General features: G+C 37.1%; 1 long non-coding RNA gene across 1 annotated transcript; it reads right to left on the minus strand.

Moving 5' to 3' along the window:
• Positions 1–4,999: 4,999 nt before the first annotated feature.
• Positions 5,000–15,551, minus strand: LOC138159131 (uncharacterized). Its single transcript, XR_011167817.1, has 3 exons — positions 15,432–15,551; positions 10,436–10,542; positions 5,000–5,481 (listed from the first exon to the last, which is right to left on the minus strand). It is a non-coding gene; the product is annotated as an uncharacterized lncRNA (long non-coding RNA).
• Between the last annotated feature and the right edge of the window lie 5,482 nt (positions 15,552–21,033).

A 21,033-nucleotide genomic window follows, 5' to 3' on the forward strand; every position in this document is an offset into this window, starting at 1 on the left:
AGATAGATAGATAGATAGATAGATAGATAGATAGATAGATAGATAGACAGATAGACAGACAGACAGAGACAGAGAGCAAATAAGATTGGGGGGTTAGGGTGAGGAAAGCAAATTCTCATACATTAACTTGTCTTCCAGTTTTCTATATTCATGTCATCTCTCCTACTAGTTAGTTAGCTCTTTCAGGGTAGAGAAAGTATCTATTAATCTTTCTGTCTTGTGTAGGTCTAAGTGCAGTGCCTTACAGAAGGACATATTTGCTTATCTTATTTTAAGATGCCACTCAGAAACAAGGATAAGACACTTATTACACAGTATAGGCATATCCAACTCTAAGTAGCAAGCCTGGTCCACTTATTTCTTCAATTAGGCCAGTCTCAGAGTCACAAAGTTGGAAGGAATCTGAATAGGTCCTTGAACAAGAATTCTTTCTACAACACATTCAACAAATGGTCATCCAGCCTTTGTTTGAAGACCTCTAATGAAACAGAACTTACTATCTCTTAACATGGCCCAAGTTGACTTTTCTTTTCTCCATATAGTTTCTGTTCATTGCTCCTAGTTCTGACTTCCAGGGAAAAGCAGAATAAATCTAATTTGTTTTCCACATGGTTTCCTTTCTAATATTTGAAGGCAGCTATCATGTTGTCCAAGTGTCCTCTTCTTAAGACTAAACAGTATTTGATTCTTACAACAATCCTATGAAGTAGTTGCTATTATTATCTTCATTTTACAAATAAGGAAACCGAGGCTGAGAGGCTAAGTGACTTGTCCAGGGTCAGATAGCTAGTAAATGTCTGAGAAGGGATTTGTTTTTCATTCCCTTTGCACTAGCTGGTAGCAACTAGCTACCAGCCTCTGATATGCAGTGTTCTCCCACTTAACTTAGCATGCTACCATCATTTTCCTCTATCTCTATAAAATTAACATCATATTTAGGTAACTTCTTTAATTATCCTCTTACCTCTGAATGTTTGTCATTGATAGCTTATTTTATTTTTCCTCCAACTCACTATATATATGACACAATAGCATTAAATTAAAATTATATTTGAGTTCCTAGGAGGAGTGGATATTTATAGACAGTTCCACTTAATGCACTCCAGGTATCTATTCTATATCTATAGCTATGTATGTACATACACAAGCATATAAATGCATTTGTGCTCATATATAATATTTTATGAACTATCTTATGTCTCCTAAACATCGGGAAGAAGTTTTCCCTTGTGGTATATTTGTCATTTAATATTTATCCCCAAGCTTAGGTGGTGTGCAATAACTTACTGGAATTGCTGAGAAGATATCGATGTTATATTTCATAGAAGAACTAGTTAACTGGCCAATGATTCAATAGATTACAATGATCTTGCATCTAAGCAAATCAGTGTGGTTGAAGCATTGGGGCTCTAGAGGATCAGTTATCACAGTGTCATCCTTAATTAACAATCACTTTGATATCTAAATTGCCTATCTAGGCTAAGAGAAAATGACATTAGAAAGAGTTTCAGAGCTATAGATATATAAAGCTAAATTCATAAGAACAAATTTGTGAAAGGCAAAGATGGCAGAGAATTGACAGCCAACATTCTGTTCATTTTTTAATGAAAATAATACCATAATAAATAATACAATATATAAAATACATAATATAATCTATAAAAATAATATAATAAAACAATACTATAATAAATATTCAAACACTCACTACACACATCTGTATATAAAGCTGAATTTGTGCATAGATGGATTACCTGTGTGACATGATCTTATAGTCTATCTCCAAACTTATTTCCCCCACCCAATATTTGATACTTAAACTGCCTCACTGGAAATGAATTCTTTTTGCTTAAGAATTTATCCGCTGTTTAAATGCAAATACCTCATGAAATAATGAACAAATGTTATTTGTCATTTATGCCTCAATATGAATGAGTTTAGCAAATCCTTTTTTAAGAACAGATTTTGATGAGAACACAGGTGGGAAGGATGAAATCATTGGCAAGTGAGCAGGGAAGACTGGATGCTGGATGCTGATAAGGAAGGACAAAGGTATTGAGAAAAAGGCAATGATGCTGGAACCAACAGAAGGCAAACCCCATCTCCTGCACAGGCAAAAGTATGGTTTCAGGATTTAACTTGACTTGAAAGCAAAGTTTTGGCAGTGTTTTCAGGTAGTCAAATTCACTTTTATTACAGAGCTAGAGATAGACTCCCCCCCTCCCAAATGTTAATTATGATTTTAATGTTCCTATCTTGTCCAGAATTTTTCTTCTATTTCTATTCTACAGAACTCAGGAACCCTGGGAATTACAGAGGGGAGATCTTTGATTTTGTACAATAACAGTAGGGCTAAGGTCTTGCTAAATGTTTAGCTTTACAATGACTCATAATTTTTGGCTGCTTTTCCAAAATCCGTTCACAGGAAATTCTCATTTGTCAATGTGAAGTGTAGATAGAAATATTCAACAAAGTGTAGGTTTTTAAATGTAGAAATGTGGAATATTTTGAAAGCAGACATGAACTGAGATTTTGCAACTGCTCTGGTTCTATTCATCATAGCCACCAAGGTGTTTAGTCTGAAGAGGCAATGTAATACAGTGTAGGAAAAATAGTAAACTCTTGATTTGAAGTCAGAAGATCTGACTTCAAATCTTGTTTCTGCCTGTATAACCTTGAACAAGTCACTTAGCTTCTCTAGGGTTTAGACGAAGTAATACTTACGGGGTTTTAGTATTAAATCTGTAGTCTTATTGTAGCAATGGTAGGGTAACATAGTGAGCATGGTTGACCAGTTACTCTCCTCCCCATCTCTTCTAACTATTGATTGATTGCATAGATGGATTTCTAGGTGTAGACTTCTTTCTCTGGAAAGCCAAAAAAAATAAAAAAAAAACCCCTACAATTCTCACTATTTAAGAAAAAAAAATTAACTCTGAACTCCCAGCCAAACATTGGTGCTTTGGCAAACACTCTATATATGTATATGTATATGCATACATATGTATGTGTGTGTACTTTTTTTTTTTCGCTGTTGTTCAGTTGTTTCAGTCATGTCCAACTCTATGACCTCATTTGGAGTTTTCTTGGCAATGATCCAGAAGTGGTTTGCAACTTTCTTCTTAGGCATTTTACAGATGAGGAAACTGAGGCAGAGTTAAGTGACTTGCACAGAATCACATAGTTAATAAGTGTCTGAGGCCAGATTCAGACTTAGAGCTCTCTCTCCCTCTCTCTCTCTCTTATTTATTTATTTTTGCTTTCTTGAGGGGGGAAGGCAGTGCAATTTGGGTTAAGTGACTTGCCCAAGGTCACACACCTAGTAAGTGTTAATTGTCTGAGGGAGGATTTTAACTCAGGTCGTACTGAATCCAGGGTCAGTGCTCTATTCACTGAGCCACCTAGCCGCCCCGTGATTTAGATCTTTTTGACTCCAGGCCCACTGCTCTAATCACTGCCACACTTAGCTGTCCCACTGTATGTATGTATGCATGTATGTACATATGTATGTGTGTATGTATAGACATATGTATATGTACATGCATACACGTGCGTATGTGTGTGTATTATACATAATCTTGCTCCTCTAGGATGCTTCGCCTTAACTGTATGCTTCCTACTGCAATCATAGCAACTATACTTAGATTAACAATAGTCTGTGAATGCTACTTTATATAAAGTCAACTCTCAAAACAAAGAAAGGTAAACAGACTTTCCCCAAGGTCAGAGGGAAAAAAACCCAGATTCCGTTGGATGAGCTTAAGGGAAGAAAGAAAATACAGAATTACTACTTTGTGGTTTGTTATTCATTGGGGTTTCAGTGATTCAGTCTATGTCCTGACACACCTTGTGTCTGAATGGTCCACAAAGTTTTATTCCTGGGAATGCTCTTTATGCTTCCAGTCTGCCTGTTCCACAACCTTTAGTTCTTTAACTCTCAACATCTTCTATGTATGTTGTCAGAAACTGGGTTTCTTTCTTTATTTGTTTGCTTGTTTATATGTCCATTATTTCATTCATCTGTTTGTTTTTTTGTTTATTTATGAGGTAATCAGGGTTACAGTGATTTCCCCAGCATAACACAGCTAGTAAGTGTCTAAGGCTGGATTTGAATTCAGGTCCTCCTGACTCCAGGGCCAGTGCAGTACTTGCTTGCATTATTGCATTCATTTTATAATATAGCTCCTGCCTGGAATTAGTTGAAATGAAAGCTGGGAAGCTTGGCAGCTTTAGTCTCTATCACCTTTAGCTTCAGGCTCAGTCACAATCTTTTGCTGTTGGGCTTTTTCAAAAGGGTGGTGACCCAATTACTGGTTTATGCCTTCTTAGTTCTGCTGCCTTAACACCTTGGCTTTGAAGCTGGTGATATCTTAAACTTTAATTGCAACTCTCCTATATTTTTTATCCTCTATAATTTACACATATATCTTTCTATAAAGGTTCTAGCCAATGCATTGAATACATTTCTCCATCTCTATTTTTTATGTCTTAGGGGGATGACAAAATAAGCATTGGACCGTGCATCAATTTTACTTTTTTGTAGACTTACTATACATTACTCTCTTTCATACACTGATGACACCAAATTGGTATCCTTATTATTCCTCACATATGACACCCAATCTCTTGTCTCCATGCTATACTCCCAAGTCTGGAAAATACTTGCACTTCACCTCTGGCTCTTGAAATTCTTAATTTCATTCATATATGTTTAAAACCAAAAAAACTAGCATTATTTTTAATGGGGAAACAGATACTTTCCCCAAAGTATCAGAGTAATGCCATCATCCTCTTTCTCCACTGATATTGTTCTTGACTATTAATTTAATGTAGAGCATTTTTCCAAGTTCTTCATAAAATTTCTCAACCTCAGGAAAAAAACAACCATTGGACTTGGAGCCAAAAGATAAGGACTCAAACAGTATCTCCTTCATTTATTTCCCATTTGACTTTGAACAATCAATCAAAAACCAGATTTAGTAAACATCCACTATGTATCAGGTAATATGCTAAGCAATGAGTATATAAATTCAGAAAATTAAGCAATCCATACTTTCAAAGAGCCCATATTCTATTAAGTCTTAATTTCCCTGAGTCTCAGTTTCTTCATCTCTAAGATAACGCCATTGGGCCCCATGGTCTTTTTATTGGTAGAAATAAGTAGAAATTGATTTTATAGCAATCTTTTTGCAAATATATATCATGTATATATACTCAAGAACAGGAATTATTAGTTTCTTTGTGTTTATTTTCCCAGCATCTAGTGCAGTACCTGGCATATATAGGAACTTACTAAACGCTGATTGGTTGATTGAAGAGCATCATGATAGAAGGTGATAGACTGTCTCATGGGATAATCTTTCATTAATTTTGGCACGTGATCAAACAAAATTTGCCAACGTTTTATTTGCTTCTCCAAGGAGGAAATGCAGGTCATTCTTCTTCTAGCTACAACTTCTTTTTTTAATTCTGATTTTGTTTCTAGAGGAAAATAACAAAAATTGATATGATGTGATTCCTCCAGTGTTATATGAATTCATTGATCGATGGATGATATATTATATTGGTAAGAACACTGACTCTGGAGTCAGAGCACCTAGGTTAAAAACTTCTCTCTGTCACTTCCTACCTATATCAAGCAAGTTACTTAATTAAACTCTGTGGGCTTCAGTTTTCTTATCTAAAATATGAGAAATGGGGATGATAAAAGCATCGAACCCATAGGGTTGTTGTGTGGGTAAAATGAGGCAGCATGTGAAGTGTTGTGCAAACCACTAAGTGCTATACAAATACTAGTTATTGTTCTTATTTCAAGGTTTGTTATATACTCAGGGCTTGCCCCTGTGCGTCTGAAACAGTAGAGACAATCAATATTTGTTTAATTGAATGGAATACCTCACTTTTAAATGTCTACTCTCCCTTCTCTACAAGTACCTACGAGACTCACCCATGCACAAATTGAGGGCAACCTCAATGGGTGTCAGTAAGCAAAAGGCAGGCTTTTGGAAGTGATATTCAAGAAAGGACCAGATCTCTACCAGGAAGGTGTCATAATGGATATAATAATGAACTTGGAGTCAAGAAGTGTTGAGTTCAATCTTGTTAGTAGCTTGTGACTCTGGCGGAATTACTTAATCTTTCTCAGCCTCAGTTTCCTTCTATGTAAAATGTAAATCTACTTATCTAACCTCTCTCCTCAACTCCATATTAGCAATTTCAAATGCCTATTAGACATCTTGAACTAGACATCCTGTGGATATCTCAATCTCTATATATTCAAGAAAGAATTCATTACCTTTCCCTCAAAACTCTACCCTCTTCCCAACTTCCCTGTTTCCGTCAGGAGTACCACCATCTTCCTAGTCACCAAGGCTCTAAATCAGTCTCATCCTTGTGTCTTCACTAGTCACAATATAATCAATCTGTTGTCAAGTTTGTTTGTTTCCCCCCTTCTTTCACGATGTCAAAAATAATCCCTTTTTCTTCATTAATGCAACTACAACCCTGCTTCTAGTTAGTTTCATTGACTCTAATCGCTCTCCACTTCATTCCGTGCTCCACTCTGCCGCCAAAGTTATTTTCCTAAGACACCAATCTTAACACGTCATCCCTGCTACTCCATAATCTCCAGTGACTTCTTAGTTACCAGTAGGATCAAATATAAAACTCTCCTTTGACATTTGAAAACTGTTCACAACCTTCTCCCTTTCTAGCCTCCTTGTCCTCTTAGATACGACTCTCTTCAGTCTATAATCTAGCTTTACTGGCCTTACTTGTGGTCCTTGCAACCAGCACTTCTTCTCAGCTAAGTGCTTTCACATTGGAGAATGCTCTCCCTCCTCATCGCTTCCTCCTGGATTTCTTGGTTTTATTCAAGTTTAAGTTCAAATCCTACCTTCCATAAGAGTCCTTTCCTGGTCTAACTTGTCACTCTTTTCTCCCCCTACTCCCTATTGCTAGAATCTACCCTCTGAAACTGGGCCAGTTAGGTGGTGCAATGAATAGAGTCCCAGGCCTGGAGTCAGGAAGACTCACCTTCCTGAGTTCATATCTGGTCTCAGACGCTTACTAGCTGTGTGACTCTGGGCAAGTCACTTAACCCTGTTTGCCTAAGTTTCCTCATCTGTCAAATGAGCTTGAGATGAAAATGACCAATCACACCATTATCTTTGCTAATAAAACCCAAAGGGGTTCACAAAGCATTGGACATGACTGAAATGACTGCAAAACAACAGCAACTTCTGAAATTATCACACATTTTTATACCCTACCTATTTTATTTGTGCATAGTTATTGTATTGTTTCTCCTATTAGAATGTAAGCTTAAGAGCAGGGACTATGTCTTCATTATTTTTTTTTTTTTGGTATCCTCAGTGATTTCATGGACAGCGTCTGGCACTTAATAACTGTTTGTTGACTCCCTCACAGGATTGTTTTGAGGATTGATTGAGATAATGTAGGCAAAATACTTTAAAGACTTAATTTTTAAAAAGTATTTTATTTGTATGAATTAGTCAAGATCTGCCTTTTTAGCTTCACACCCCCATTTTAGAATGTAAGGAAACCAAAACCCTTTATGAACGTGTAGCCAATCAAAACAACTTTCCACACTGACCATAGTTTTTTTTTTTTTAAGTCTGATTCTTTATTGTGAGTCTTTCACTTCCCTATCAAGATTTAGGTAATATGTTTCATCACTAGTCCTCCAGAATCACTCCTTTGGTTGATTACTACAATAAAAGAAATTCATCACAAAAGTATTCCATTCCATTTATATACCTTAATTTCCCCCCTGTTCCCCAATCTTTCTTTGCCACCTCAATGTAGCTGTAGATATATTTGTACATCTTTAGAGTTTTTTTTTTACTTCAGATTAATCCATCCTTTAATCTTCCCTCCCCAAATTTCTCTTCTTCCTCTCCACTTATCTCCTATTTTCATGTTGAGTTAAATGTATTTCTGCAACCAACTGTATATGTATATTCATCTTGTTTTTGACCAGTTCTGATAAGAGTAAGATTTAAGGGTTAGCCATTGCCCCTCACTCTCCTCCTTGTTTGTAAAGATGAGATCATTTTCCTTAATCTTATTTCCCTTCCTCCACTCCAGTATTTTTTCTTCCCCTCTTTTTTATTTTTTGTCTTAAGATCATCAAGACATAGCAGAACAATTGCCAGGCCTTGTCTGATTGAACTCCCTGTACAAATTCTGATAATGATAGAAATCAGAGGGAAATATATATTATCTCCACATATTTGAATATAAGTAGATTATCCATCTTCACTCATTAGATTTCTCTTTACTCCTGGGTTTGAACTTCAAAGTTTCTGTACATCTCTGATGTTTTTATCAGGAATGCTTGGAAATCCTCTATTTCTTTAAAGGTCTCTTTTTCCTCTATAGGATTATTTCAGTTTTGCCGGCTAAGTTATTTGGCTGTAACAACATCTTTGGCCTTCTAGAATATGATATTCCAAGTTTCCTTCATAGTGGTGCCTACTAGATAATACGTGATTCTTATTGTGACTCCTTATTAATTGAATTCTTTCTTTGTGACTGCTTGAATTTCTTCTTTGTCATGGAAGCTCTGGATTTTGACTATGATGTTTCTGGCAGTTTTTATTTCAGGATTTCTTCCAGGTAATGACTATGGGATTCTTTCTATTTCCACTTTGCCCTCTAGTATTAAGAGATCTAGGCAGTTTTCCTTAAGCAAATTGATATGTGATGTCTATGTTCCTTTTTTTGGTTATGACATTCAGATATTCCAATGATTTTTTTTCTCCTTGATGTGTTTTCTAGGTCAGTTGTTTTTGTTATGGGAGATTTTAAACTTTCTTTTATTTTTTTCAGCCTTTTGACTGAATATTTTGGTTGCCTCATAGAGTGATTGTATTATTTTTGGTCCATTTATGTTTTTCAGGGAGTTTGCTGTTTGGGCAATATTTTGTCTCTCTTGATCTAAGCTATTAATTCCCTTTCCATTTATTTCTTCCATAGCTCTCATTTCTTTCACCTTTCGCCTCTTCAAGCTCTCTCTTTTCATTTATTTAAAAAAATTAAACTTTTTAAACCTGGCTTCATCTATTCCAGTAATTCTACTTGAGTTTGTGCCTAAACTATGTTTTTCTTTGAGACATGGCTTATAGATGTTTTGGAGTCATTCTCTTCTTCTGCATTTGTGTCTTGAGTATCCCTGGCTAACATAATAGCATTTTGTTGTTGTTTGCCTGTTCTTCCAGTCTACTGCCTGACTTCATATTTGATGTTAGGGTTGGACTTTGCCACACTTCTAAAAGGTAAATTGGTACTGGTTCTGTTGCTGATTTCTTAAGGTGTTAAGTATTGTACTATTTATTCTAGCATCTTGGGGAGAGGCCAAGTAAATTCAAACTTCCAGTGCTCCCAAAAAAGTTCATTTAAGGGTGAAGTCTGATTGCTGCCCCCCTAGTTTGAGCCCTGAAAGTTCCTGGCCTGAGTTTTAGTTTGTGTAAGAGTAGACTGCTGCTAGACTCCACCCCATCAGCCAATTAGAAAGCTCCATTAGTACAGAGCAGCAGAATTATAGGTTTGCCTTTGGTCTAAGATTCCTCTCCTCATTATTCCTCTGTAGGCTGGACTAAATATTAGAAGAGAGACTCTGCTTCCCTTGAGTTATGAGCTATATCACTGTTGCTACTCCTGATGACTTTTGAACTTTTTACTTCATACACAGTCCTGGGCCTCTCTACCTAAGAACTTTACTGCCTTGGATCTGTGATCTAGAATCTGACTAGTGGGTAAAAAAGCTGCCAGTTCCTACCTGCCTCTGTTATGGTGCCACACTATGGATCTAGGGGTGCTTTACGATGAATCTGGGACCTCCTCTTTACTTGGTACACAGTGTCTCCCTGGGCTCTGGTTTGCTCCACGAACAACATGGTCCTGGTCCATCCTCAATATCTGTGGACTTTTCTATTTTTCTTCCTCTGCCAAACAGCTGCATGAATGACTCACTGACTTGTCCTGTATTCCCTCATCAGACTTGGGTCTGGCAAATTTTGGGACAATCTTCATGTTTGGAGGACTTTGTTGACCAGCTCAGTCCCACTACCTCTAACCACTCTGCCATCTTGGCTTCATTCCAACTTTAAAGTAATACATAAATATTAGCATTTCTTATTTTCTTACCATTAAAATGAAAATAAAAGATAACATAAGATCCCACTGTGCAGATTACTTGTTGATTATGGAAAAGTATTTAATTTGTTAGAACAACAAGAAAAGAAAAGCCCTCTTTTCTCTATATCAAGATGTATGTTTGCCCTTTCTATATATTGAGATCATTTAGAAATTTTTAGTAGATATAATAACAAAAATAATCCTGTTCAATGGCTCTACAGAAAATCAAGGAAGGCTGAAAACAGGGAGATGCATGCGTGTCAAAGATATTCACCAGAGATCAGGAGGTTAAGGAGGGATATGGATGATGCTTTTGTTTGCAGATGACATTTTGCCAACTTCCTCACACTCCGAGGTATTAAAAAGCATCATGGAAGAGATCTGTAAAAAATCAAAAGAGTTTGGCCTGTCAGTCTACATAGAAAAGATGGAGCAGATGCAGGTCAATTGCCCATATTTCAATTTGTATCTAAATTGCCTTCCAGGAAATTTTAAAGATCTTTCACTGCCTCAAACATCACATAAAATCAAAGGTCCATCTTTTCCATGCTAACATTTTACCTGTTTTGCTGTATGACAACAAGGTATGGAATGCCACTGTCTCTAAAGAACTAAAGATGATTGTTACACAGAGAGAGGCCCATGGTAGGATAAATAGACAGCCAATTGTACTCCACTGATAAACTCAGAATGTTATTTAAAATTGAAGAATACATTGATCATCTTGGTCAGAACTCCTTTGGCACACTTTTTGAGATGACAGGACAAAACCCCCTGTAGAATGAGTAGGCATGAATGGATTGTAAATTGCATCAATTAAGGGAAGCCTTGAACTGATTATCACAGATTCATTATTAACTGATTGACTTTCACAATCAGAAGTTTTTAAAGTAATCTTTATTGTTACATCTTTCAAAGACTCTTAAATTATATTAAAATAGGAACAATAGTCTGTTGGAGAAGAGCTGTTAAGATGGGGACTGTTATTACAAAATTACGTGTGTGTGTGTTTTTTTTTTGTTTGATTTTTGGTGAACAAATGACAAGCATAATGGGACCTTGTATTTCCTAAACCTTCTAGCCAATTTTGTCACTGTTAAAATACATTTACTGTTTGTGGAAGCTTGCTTATTTCTTTCTCATTTTTTCATCAAGGAAATCTTTGATGTATGTACAGAAATACTTTCATACAAAATTTTGTGGAAATAGAAAAGTTGATATTTGACTCTAGAATTATTGATATTCTTATGATCACCTTTAAAAATAAAAGTCTTTATTTTTTAACAAGAAGAGACTATCCTTTCCTCTTTCACCTTAAGAGCAAATTTCTCAGTTCATTTAAAATTGTATCATTTCCAGCATAGACCTCTTCTAGTTATACTTGTTTTATTCTAACTGCTCTTCTCATCTTTAGTTTTTTCAATGTCACTTCCACTCCCTTATGAAAATCTCATGTGGTAATTTCATTGCCCCTGATGTCTAAAAGTTTCTCATAAACATCTTTACAAATTTCTTCCATTTTCATGTTTCATGTTCTTTCAATTTTATACATATCTTCTGGATCACTTTGCTTAATTATGACTTACAACCTTTCTTATTTTTACTTCTACTGTTTCTTGCTTATTTAAACAGCATCACTGCCCATAATCTCTCATTTTTCTTCTCAGTAAGATTTTATAAATTGGTTTCTTTTATAATCTGGAATTTCTTTTTTCTGTTATTTATCTCCCTTCTATAAAGTAACCAAGTATCTTCTGGCTGAAACAGTTGCTAGGCTTTTTTTGTTCTCCTCCTAATACTTAGTGGCTATTTTAACCTGGGCAAGTCACAGTCTCTCAGTGTCCTCAGGAAAATCTATAAGATCATAAGCTTCAGAACAGGTGCCAGTCTGTGTTAGTAGGAGTTTTCTCATTAGGATTTTCCTATATGAATGAAATCATAGATCTGCTCCCTGCACCCTCACCTTCAATGTATCTCACTGAAGCTTTTTGTTGTTTTAGTTTCTTTGCTGATTCTATTAGGTTTTCTAAGAACATTTTAGCAGCAAGTAGGATGAATTTTAGATTTCCCTTGCCTATAATTATGCCTTCTTTCTCTTTTCTTATTGCTATTACATATCATTATTATAGATTATCTAGATTATACCAAGTAATGGTAGGGGAGAGATATACTCTTCCTTTATACTTACATATACCAGGACCAGTCACTGTTGAAAATAGCCAATCACACCCATATTTCTCATGTTTCCCTATATTTGTTCATGTTCTACTTTCTCTGCCAATTTCCTTGTCCCAAAGGACCACTCTGTCCCATTCATATGTTGTAGGAAGGCTATAAAAAATTCTTGCCAACAGAAGCAATTGGTCTGGGTTTTTCCAACCTCAAGCTCCTATTACTGCTTCAAAATATCCCTTGCTCTGAGAGGTGCATATCCTAAATGAGGAAACTGAATTGGTCTCCTAGGACTCCATATTCATTGCTAAATAACTTAAACTGGTTCCAGATTTCAAGGAAAAGAAACATAGTCACACCCAACTTTAGTCTAACTACAGAGTTTGTTAATAACATGCAATCTACCAGTGGAACAGGTACACACACACACACACACACATACATTTAAAGCCATTAGACACACATTTCTGCTTAATTATGATCCTTGGGTTTAGGTCTTATTCTGGAATATGAAGCCATAAGAGAGGAAATTGGTTCTGTCTACCATGATGATACAATTTAGATTGGTCTGACGGAAGTCAGTATGTGCTGTATTTTTATTTTAATTGAAATATATATAGGGAGTTAGAGCCTTATGCAAGAGCACCAATCTCAGGCAAGCAGACCCAGTGTACTTTTTGCATACACTATTCACATACAGATCAGGTAAGGAGGGGACAGAAGTTGATGGGAGTCCTTTTTTTTTTAAATCAGAGCTTACATTTATAGATCACAAAACATATCCAGTAAAAATATTATTCCAATCCCAGATAGAACAGGCCCCATCACATTTTTTTCTTCTTTTTAGATTTTCACCATCACCCCTAAAAGAAAGGGTTACATTCTAACTAGTCTCTATGCCTGAAGGAAGTAACTTCACTTTTCATGACCTGCAGATCATAAGCAGAGTTTTTAGAGATCAAGCAGAATAAGGCATTTCTGAAGTCAGAAACCCTTAACTGAAGGTAAAATTGTGAAGAAATGCTGACTGTCATTCAGCTAAAAAATGATTGAGATTGACTAACTTCAGGTTGAAGAATGACAAGAAAGTGATGCCAGTTAGTGGTAGGGACCTAAGAATGTTCTAGCTCCCTCTACATGAGTTTCAAAGACAAAGTTTAAGGGTTTTTTTTTATGTTTTCTGTATTACTGAATGAACATATTTCAAGCTTTATGCTAAATTCTAGGGATACAAATTCACACAAGCAAGACAGTCCCTGCCCTCAAGAAGCTTAAATTGTAATAGGTGAACCCAACATATGAAAAGAAGTAGTGGCAAGGAATGAGTGTTATGGAGAGAAAATCATAGGGATAGTGATTGGAGACATAAGGTGATTGCTGCATCATTTCACGGAATTGTGGTGTTAATTTGATGAATACGTTCGGAGCTAGAACTAGGAGAGGAAGGTATGCATGCATTGGTATGGCATGGAGATGGTTGGTTTGGGTTACCAATCAGAAATCCAGATTCCCAGAACCATTGCTTGGGTCCCAGATAGAAGGTGAAGGTGGGAGCACAGGAAAATGACAGTTTAAATATGGCCAGGAAGTAGTATATAATATTGTAATTTTTAGCTGCTATATACTTCTCTTGAGTTACTAGCAGTAAAAGAAAATGTTTTGAAAACCTTAAGGCTGGAAGAGAAGTTGCAAACCTACTTCCGTTTCTTCAGTAGAGAGAACTAAGCAAGGGGTAGTGTCAGTGAAAATCAGTAGGGGGAGCTGGTGAGCCAAACCACAGCCATCATAGGTAGAAGGCTGTCAAGAGATGACTAGATAACAGAGTGAAGATGAACTTTCAAACATATGATGTAGAACAACAGTCAGAGAGAAACAATGGTGAGAGCAGATACAAATTGGGAAGAAAAATAAGAGGGGATGTGCTAAGGAAGAAGACTTTCTTTTCTTCAGATATGATGAACAGAGACAGTAAAAGAGATAGACGAAAGAAAGAAAAGAAGTTTCAGCCTAGGTACAAATTACTGGGACAGAGAAAAGTCAAGAGAAAGATCATTTTGCTTTTTATCAAAGGATTAAAACACATTGGTTGTTCTTTGAAATAAATCCATTCCCAAGAGGACTCTGCCTTACTTTATAATTTTAGATTTGAGCTCAGTTTGTGGGAGAGATAAGTGAACATAAAAATGCCAGCCAGCCCACAAGATCACACAAATGCTGGGTTTCTGTCACACTGCCTGCCCCAGTTACCAGAGACCAGATCATTCCTTATACTTTAACAGCTCAGTTCACTTGCATACTTTCAGGGAAAGATATACAGCTTATTTGCAAATTTCAATTTTTATGGAAAAAAATCAATCATCTGGCCTTTTCTTTGGGAACTAAGCCTGCAGTGACCGAGAGTGAGAATGAAAATGGTTTGTAGTAATTACTTGCAGAATATTAGACAGTCAGCTTTACATGTTAAATCTGATACTACAAATGTACCCACCCTCCACTTTCCTGGAGGTCTCGTGCTTTTTGCTTCATCTATTCTGACAAGAGGTATGGATTTCAGATGCCAGGCATGCACAGCTGCCAGTCATTCATATTTTTTCCTATCCATTTCAACCAATTCATGCTCTAGACATGCTCCAAATTGCTGGTAAATTAATGTCCAGAAGGTGATTTAAAAGAACATTTATTTCTAATGCCTGTTGGAGTAAAATTACATTTATTTTATTTTATCTTATTTTATTAGCACAGCCAGTTGTAGGTGGTGAGAGATTTTTATAAAGGAAAATAGTTTCACATCCTTTGGTTACTGATTTTTTTTTTAATTTTAGAAGCAAATTCTTTCTCTTCTTATTTCCTCCAAACATTTTTCATGATGATATTTTGTTCTTTCTTTCCTGGAAAATTATAATTTTGATCACACAATAAGGTATCTAATATTACAAACACAATCATTTTGATTTAACTTGACTTGTCAGGAAACAATTAGGTATAAAAAGATTCAACATTAGCTGTAAACAAAAATCCTAAAGTTCTCTCAACATTATAAGCTTAAGCATAATAGAGAGCCAACCCCAGATACAGAAAGGCCTGAAATAAAGACCTACCTTTACAGGCTGTGTGACCCTGACCATTTGCTCTAGATGTCTCATGACTATAAATCTCAGAAAAATTGCCAGCCTGGAATGGTAGATGATGCTTTGGTCTTGGTAGTTCTTAACACCAGTGAAATCACATAGCCAGGCTCTGCCTATCCTCATTTAAATGTGTTGTATTAATAAATGTGAAGGCCCAATTCTCTCCCCTGTTTTGGGGGGTGTCCCATCCCTTGATTGCAATGATTTCACCTATCCTGAAGACATAGACAGAAATGCACAATACCAGGGTACATTGTTAGTAGCAAAAAAAATCCTTTTAAAAGAGGGAAATTCACTTGATAGTAAAGTTAAAAGGGGGATAAAATGAATGTGAGATCTTTGCTTGAGGTAAAATTCAATATGGTTAGGTATTTCATAATTTTAATTTTGTACCTTAATCCAAGAAGGAAGCAGGACTGAATTTATACATGCAAAAATAGCAGATGTGGCAAAATTATAGGTGTAATTTTTTTTAAAGCCATGTTATTATTACATATTTTTATTACTTTTATTTGGGGGGTTGTCATATTTTATGTGTGGGATTCCGTTTGTTAATTGGTCTAGGAGTGAAGTTAAGAGTTGGGGCCATATGTGAAGAAATACTTCTTCTATGAAGACTTATTTATACCTAAAAGCTTGACAAGATGATATTTCTCTTTGTTCTAAGTATAGAGTCTCTTGCTTGTTTAAAAATAAACCAGTGGAGGTGGCCAGGTGGAGCAGTGAGTAAGAGCACCGGCCCCAGAGTCAGGATGACCTGGGATCGAATCCGGGCTCAGATACTTAACACCCACCCAGAAACACCTGGCCATGTAACCTGAGCAAGTTACTTAAACCCAATTGCTTAAAAAAATAAATAAACCAGTGATTTGTTACCAGAGCAGTAACTATAAGACCGAGCACCTGTACATTAAACAACACAGCTAGTGGTGGCGTCTCTGGGTAGCCTACAAATACAGCTTCAAAACTGACTTCTCCCTTCTATCCAGCTTTGAAGTGTCCCTATCCCTGTTCCCCACTCTGCTTCTGCATATCTCATCTTAAAAAATACCAAAAAAGAAAAAAGTCCCAAAATAAAAACAAACAAACAAAAAAACAGACCATGAATTATCTCACTATCTTTTCCACTCCATTCTCCCATCCCTACCATAAGAGACACACTTAATAGACTGGTATTGGGGAGGTAAGGTGGCATCTGAATTACTCCAGTGGTAAGGAATAAAGGTAGGAAAATTATCCTTATGAAGAAGATCTTGGGAGTGTTACTGAATGGCAAACTCAACGGGACATGGCAGTCTAAAAAGCTCAGGTGGTTTCATGCTTTGCCAAGAGACATGCCTCTAAGAGCATGGTAGCTGATGGATCCGTTATTCTTTGTCTTAGTCTAATGACAAATGGAGTATTTGTTCTGTTCTGGGAGTAATATTCATGAAAGAACAGACAAAATGGGATATGTCCAGAGGATGGTGATAAGAATAATGAGGTGAAAGAGAACATTGTACACAATAACAGCAATAATGTACAATGAAGAGCTGTGAATGACTTAGCTATTCTCAGAAATATGATAATCCAAGACATTCCCAAAGGATTGATGATGAAAAATGCTATCTGCCTCCACATAAAGCTGATGTTGTCTGAATACAGACTAAGGCATACTATCTTTCTTTCTTTGTTTTCCTTCCTTCCTTCCTTCCTTCCTTCCTTCCTTCCTTCCTTCCTTCCTTCCTTCCTTCCTTCCTTCCTTCCTTCCTTCCTTCCTTCCTTCCTTCCTTCCTTCCTTCCTTCCTTCCTTCCTTCCTTCCTTCCTCTCTCTTTTTCTTTCTTTTCTTCTTCCCAAAATGACTAATATGGAAATGTTTTATAAGATTGAACATGTATAACCTATATCAGATTACTTAATGGAAAAGAGAGGGAAGGATTGAGTTCAGAACTGAAAACTTTAAAACAAAACAAAACAAAATGTTAAACATTGTTTTACATGTAATTGAGGAAAAGTAAAATATTAAAAACAATAGTGAGGTAAGTGAACTCATCACCACCACCATCATCATCATCACCATCACTATCACAGGTGGCATTTATCCATCACTCTAAAGTTTTGCAAAGAATTTTACATATATCATTTTATTTAATCTAACTGCATAAGGGTGGATTAAATGATCTAACTGTTTAAGTTGGAGAAGAAAAGATAGGTGGGGGGTTGGAGAGGAAACATATTTGTAGTCTTCAGTATTTATTTATTTATTTTTAAAATTTTTCAAATGCTTTATTAACTTCTGATTTACATAATTCATTTCCACCAGATTTTGAGTTACACTTTTCCCCCCTGTTTTTCCCCTACCCACTGCTCCAAAATAGCGGTCCCACAGGATATTCCCTCCTCCAATCTGCTCTTTCCCATATCTTCTCCCACACCCCTTTCAACTTTCCCAGTAAGGCATCATGGATCTCTATGCCCCAATGCCTGCATATCTTATTTCCCAATTACATGTAAACTAGTATTAATAATAATATTTATATATTTTTAAACACTTGATTTTAAAACTTTGAATTCCACATTCATTCCCTTCCTCCCTTGTCACCCACCCTTATTGGGAAGATAAGCAGTTCAGTATAGGTTGTACATGTGTAGCTATGCAAAACATTACCATATTGATATATTGTAAAAGACTGACTATATTTCCCTCCCTCCTATCTGTAGCAGCAAACACCCCAAGGGTCTTCAGGGTTTGCTGCCAGCACAGGTTCTTGGATCTGCTTTGATTAAGGAAAGCAACTCAAAATGGGTTAACAAGCTTACTTTAATCAGTCAGATATGTATCATTTACCTAGTTCAGGGGGAAAAGGTCAGCACCCCGAACTTCAGAATACACAGGCAGAATTATCAAGACAGAAACAAATCAAGTAGACAGCTTTCCAAACTGTCCAACCATTACATCCATACCAAATCAACATCTGGCTTTCAACATCTGGGTTTTTCAAAGCCGGGGGCGACGGGCCTCCGGACAACAGCTTCCCAGAATCCAGATCAAATCACAGAACACTTCTCAAAGTGAGCCCCAAAGCAAAGCCTCACATCAGGGATTATATAGCCTTCTCCTGGCTCAGAGAATGTAACAACCTTTTGGACCCACTGGCCAATCAAAAAGTATCTACTGAAAAACAAGCCTCCCACCCCAGGCTTCAGGTGCACTTTAGCCTAGGGGCAGGGAAGATCTTCCAAATTTGCATTCCCATTACACTATCCCACCTCCCTCTTGTTCTATTCTCTACTTTGATCCTGTCCCTTTTCAAAAGTGGGTGCTTCCAAATTCCCTTCACCCCAGCCTGCCCTCCCTTCCATCATCCCCCCTCTCATCCCCTTCAACCCTACTCTCCCTACTAAATAAATACCCTATTTAGTGTGTATGTTATTTTCTTCCTGAGCCAAATTCAATTAAAATAAGGTTTTGCCTTTCTGTTCTTCCCCTCCATTGTAACCATTTGCCCTTGCCTCTTCTAAAGAGATAGTTGATCCCATTCTGTCTCTCCCCATCTCCTCTTGTTATATTCCTCTCTCACCTCTTAATTTCACCTTTTAAATATCATCCCTTCCTATTAAATAGGTCCTGGGCCCTCTATGTATACCTGTAAACATATATACATACATTCACATATGTAATCATATGCCCATATACCCTCCTTTATAGACATATAATATATACATATATATATATATACATATTCCCTTCAATTATTTTCACACTGAGAAAAGTTTCATCAGTTACAATTATCATTTTTCCATGTAGGAATGTAAATAGTTCAACTTTGATAAGTTCCTTATGATTTCTTTTCCCTGTTTACCTTCTCAAGCTTCTCTTGCTTCTTGTATCTAAATGTCAAATTTTCTGTTCAACTCTGGTTTTTTCATCAAGAATACTTGAAAGTCCTCTATTCCACTGAAAGACCATATTTTCCCCTGAAATATGATACTCAGTCTTGCTGTGTAGATGGTTCTTGGTTTTAATCCCAGCTCCTTTGACCTCTAGAATATCACATTCCAAGCCCTTCGATCCCTCAGTGTAGAAGCTGCCAGATCCTGTGTTATCCTGATTGTGTTTCCACAATATTCAAATTGTTTCTTCCTGGCTGCTTATAATATTCTCTCCTTGATCTGGGAACTCCAGAACCTGGCTATAATATTCCTAGGAGTTTTCTTTTGGGGATCTTTTTCAGGAGGTGATTGGTGGATTCTTTCCACCTCTATTTTGCCTTCTGGTTCTAAAACATCAGGGCAGTTTTCCTCTAGAATTTCTTGAAGGATGATTTCTAGGTTCTTTCTTTGTTCATGTCTTTCAGGTAGTCCAATAATTTTTAAATTATCTCTCCTGGATCTATTTTCCAGGTCAGTGGTTTTCCCAATGAGATATTTTACATTGCCTTCAATTCTTTCATTTCTTTTGATCTGTTTAATAGCATCTTGATTTCTCATACAGCCACTAGCTTCCATTTGCTCCAATCTAATTCTGAAGCAATGATTCTCCTCAGTGAGCTTTTGCTATTTGTTTTCCATCTGGCAAATTTGACTTTTTAAGGCATTCTTCTCCTCATTGCCTTTTTGAGCCTCTTTTGCCATTTGAGTTAGTCTATTTTTTTAAGGTGTTATTTTCCTCAGTCAGGATGTTGACTGTCACTTCGTAATTTTCTTGCATTGTTCTCATTTCTCTTTCCAATTTTTCCTCCACTTCTCTTATTTGCTTCCTAAGGTCCTCTATGGCCTGTAACCAGCTTCTATTTTTCTTGGAAGCTTTTGATTCAGGAGTTCTAATTTCACTGTCTTCCTCCTGTTCCATGCCTTGATCCTTTTTTGTCCCCAAAATATGAGTGTAAAGTTGGGGTACTCTGTTTATTTTGCTTCCTTTGCCTGCTCATTTTGCCACTCAGTCACTTGACCCATGGGCTTTTTGCCACAGTAGACCTCTGCCACCAGATAGGGGAGCTTCATCCCAAATGCTGGGGTTTTCTCAGCTGCCAAAGGTTTTAGTTGGGTGCCCTCTCTGAGGCCTCCACACACTCTGGCAAGCTGGTCACACACCCTAGGACCTCCACCCTAGACCACAATCCAGATCCAAGCAGGTTAAAGCAAGAACAATTACCCCTCATGTCCTCCTACACTCTGCAGTCCAGGAGCTGAAGCAGCCACATGTGGCTGTGGCTGCAAGGCCTTGGTCCTCAGCAGATTCTCGCCCCAGGGGAAGAGGCTGATGCACTCCCCACTACTGGATCCAAAAGTTCACACTGCACCGACCTCTATAATTCTGGAAACCTCCACAGCTGCTGGTTATCTGAAGTCCCTCCAGCTGGTGGTTGCTTGGGCCTGCCCTGGGGCTAAAACCTTGATGGGGTTGGCTCCCAGAGCGCTGTGGTGGCTGATTCCTGCTGGCTTGCCACGCTGTTCTCAGCTGGAGGTTAGCTTCTCTTTCATTTTGTGAGTTCTGTAGCTCCAAAGTTTGTTCAGAGTCCCCTTTTACATGAATTGGAGGTGGTGGGAGCCAGAGCCGCTTGGAGGTCCTGTTTCTACTCCACCATCTTG

Source organism: Petaurus breviceps, unplaced genomic scaffold (assembly GCF_028583685.1).
Source record: "Petaurus breviceps papuanus isolate PSGF00001 unplaced genomic scaffold, PetGlider_PUasm1.0 175, whole genome shotgun sequence".
NCBI lineage: Eukaryota > Metazoa > Chordata > Mammalia > Diprotodontia > Petauridae > Petaurus > Petaurus breviceps.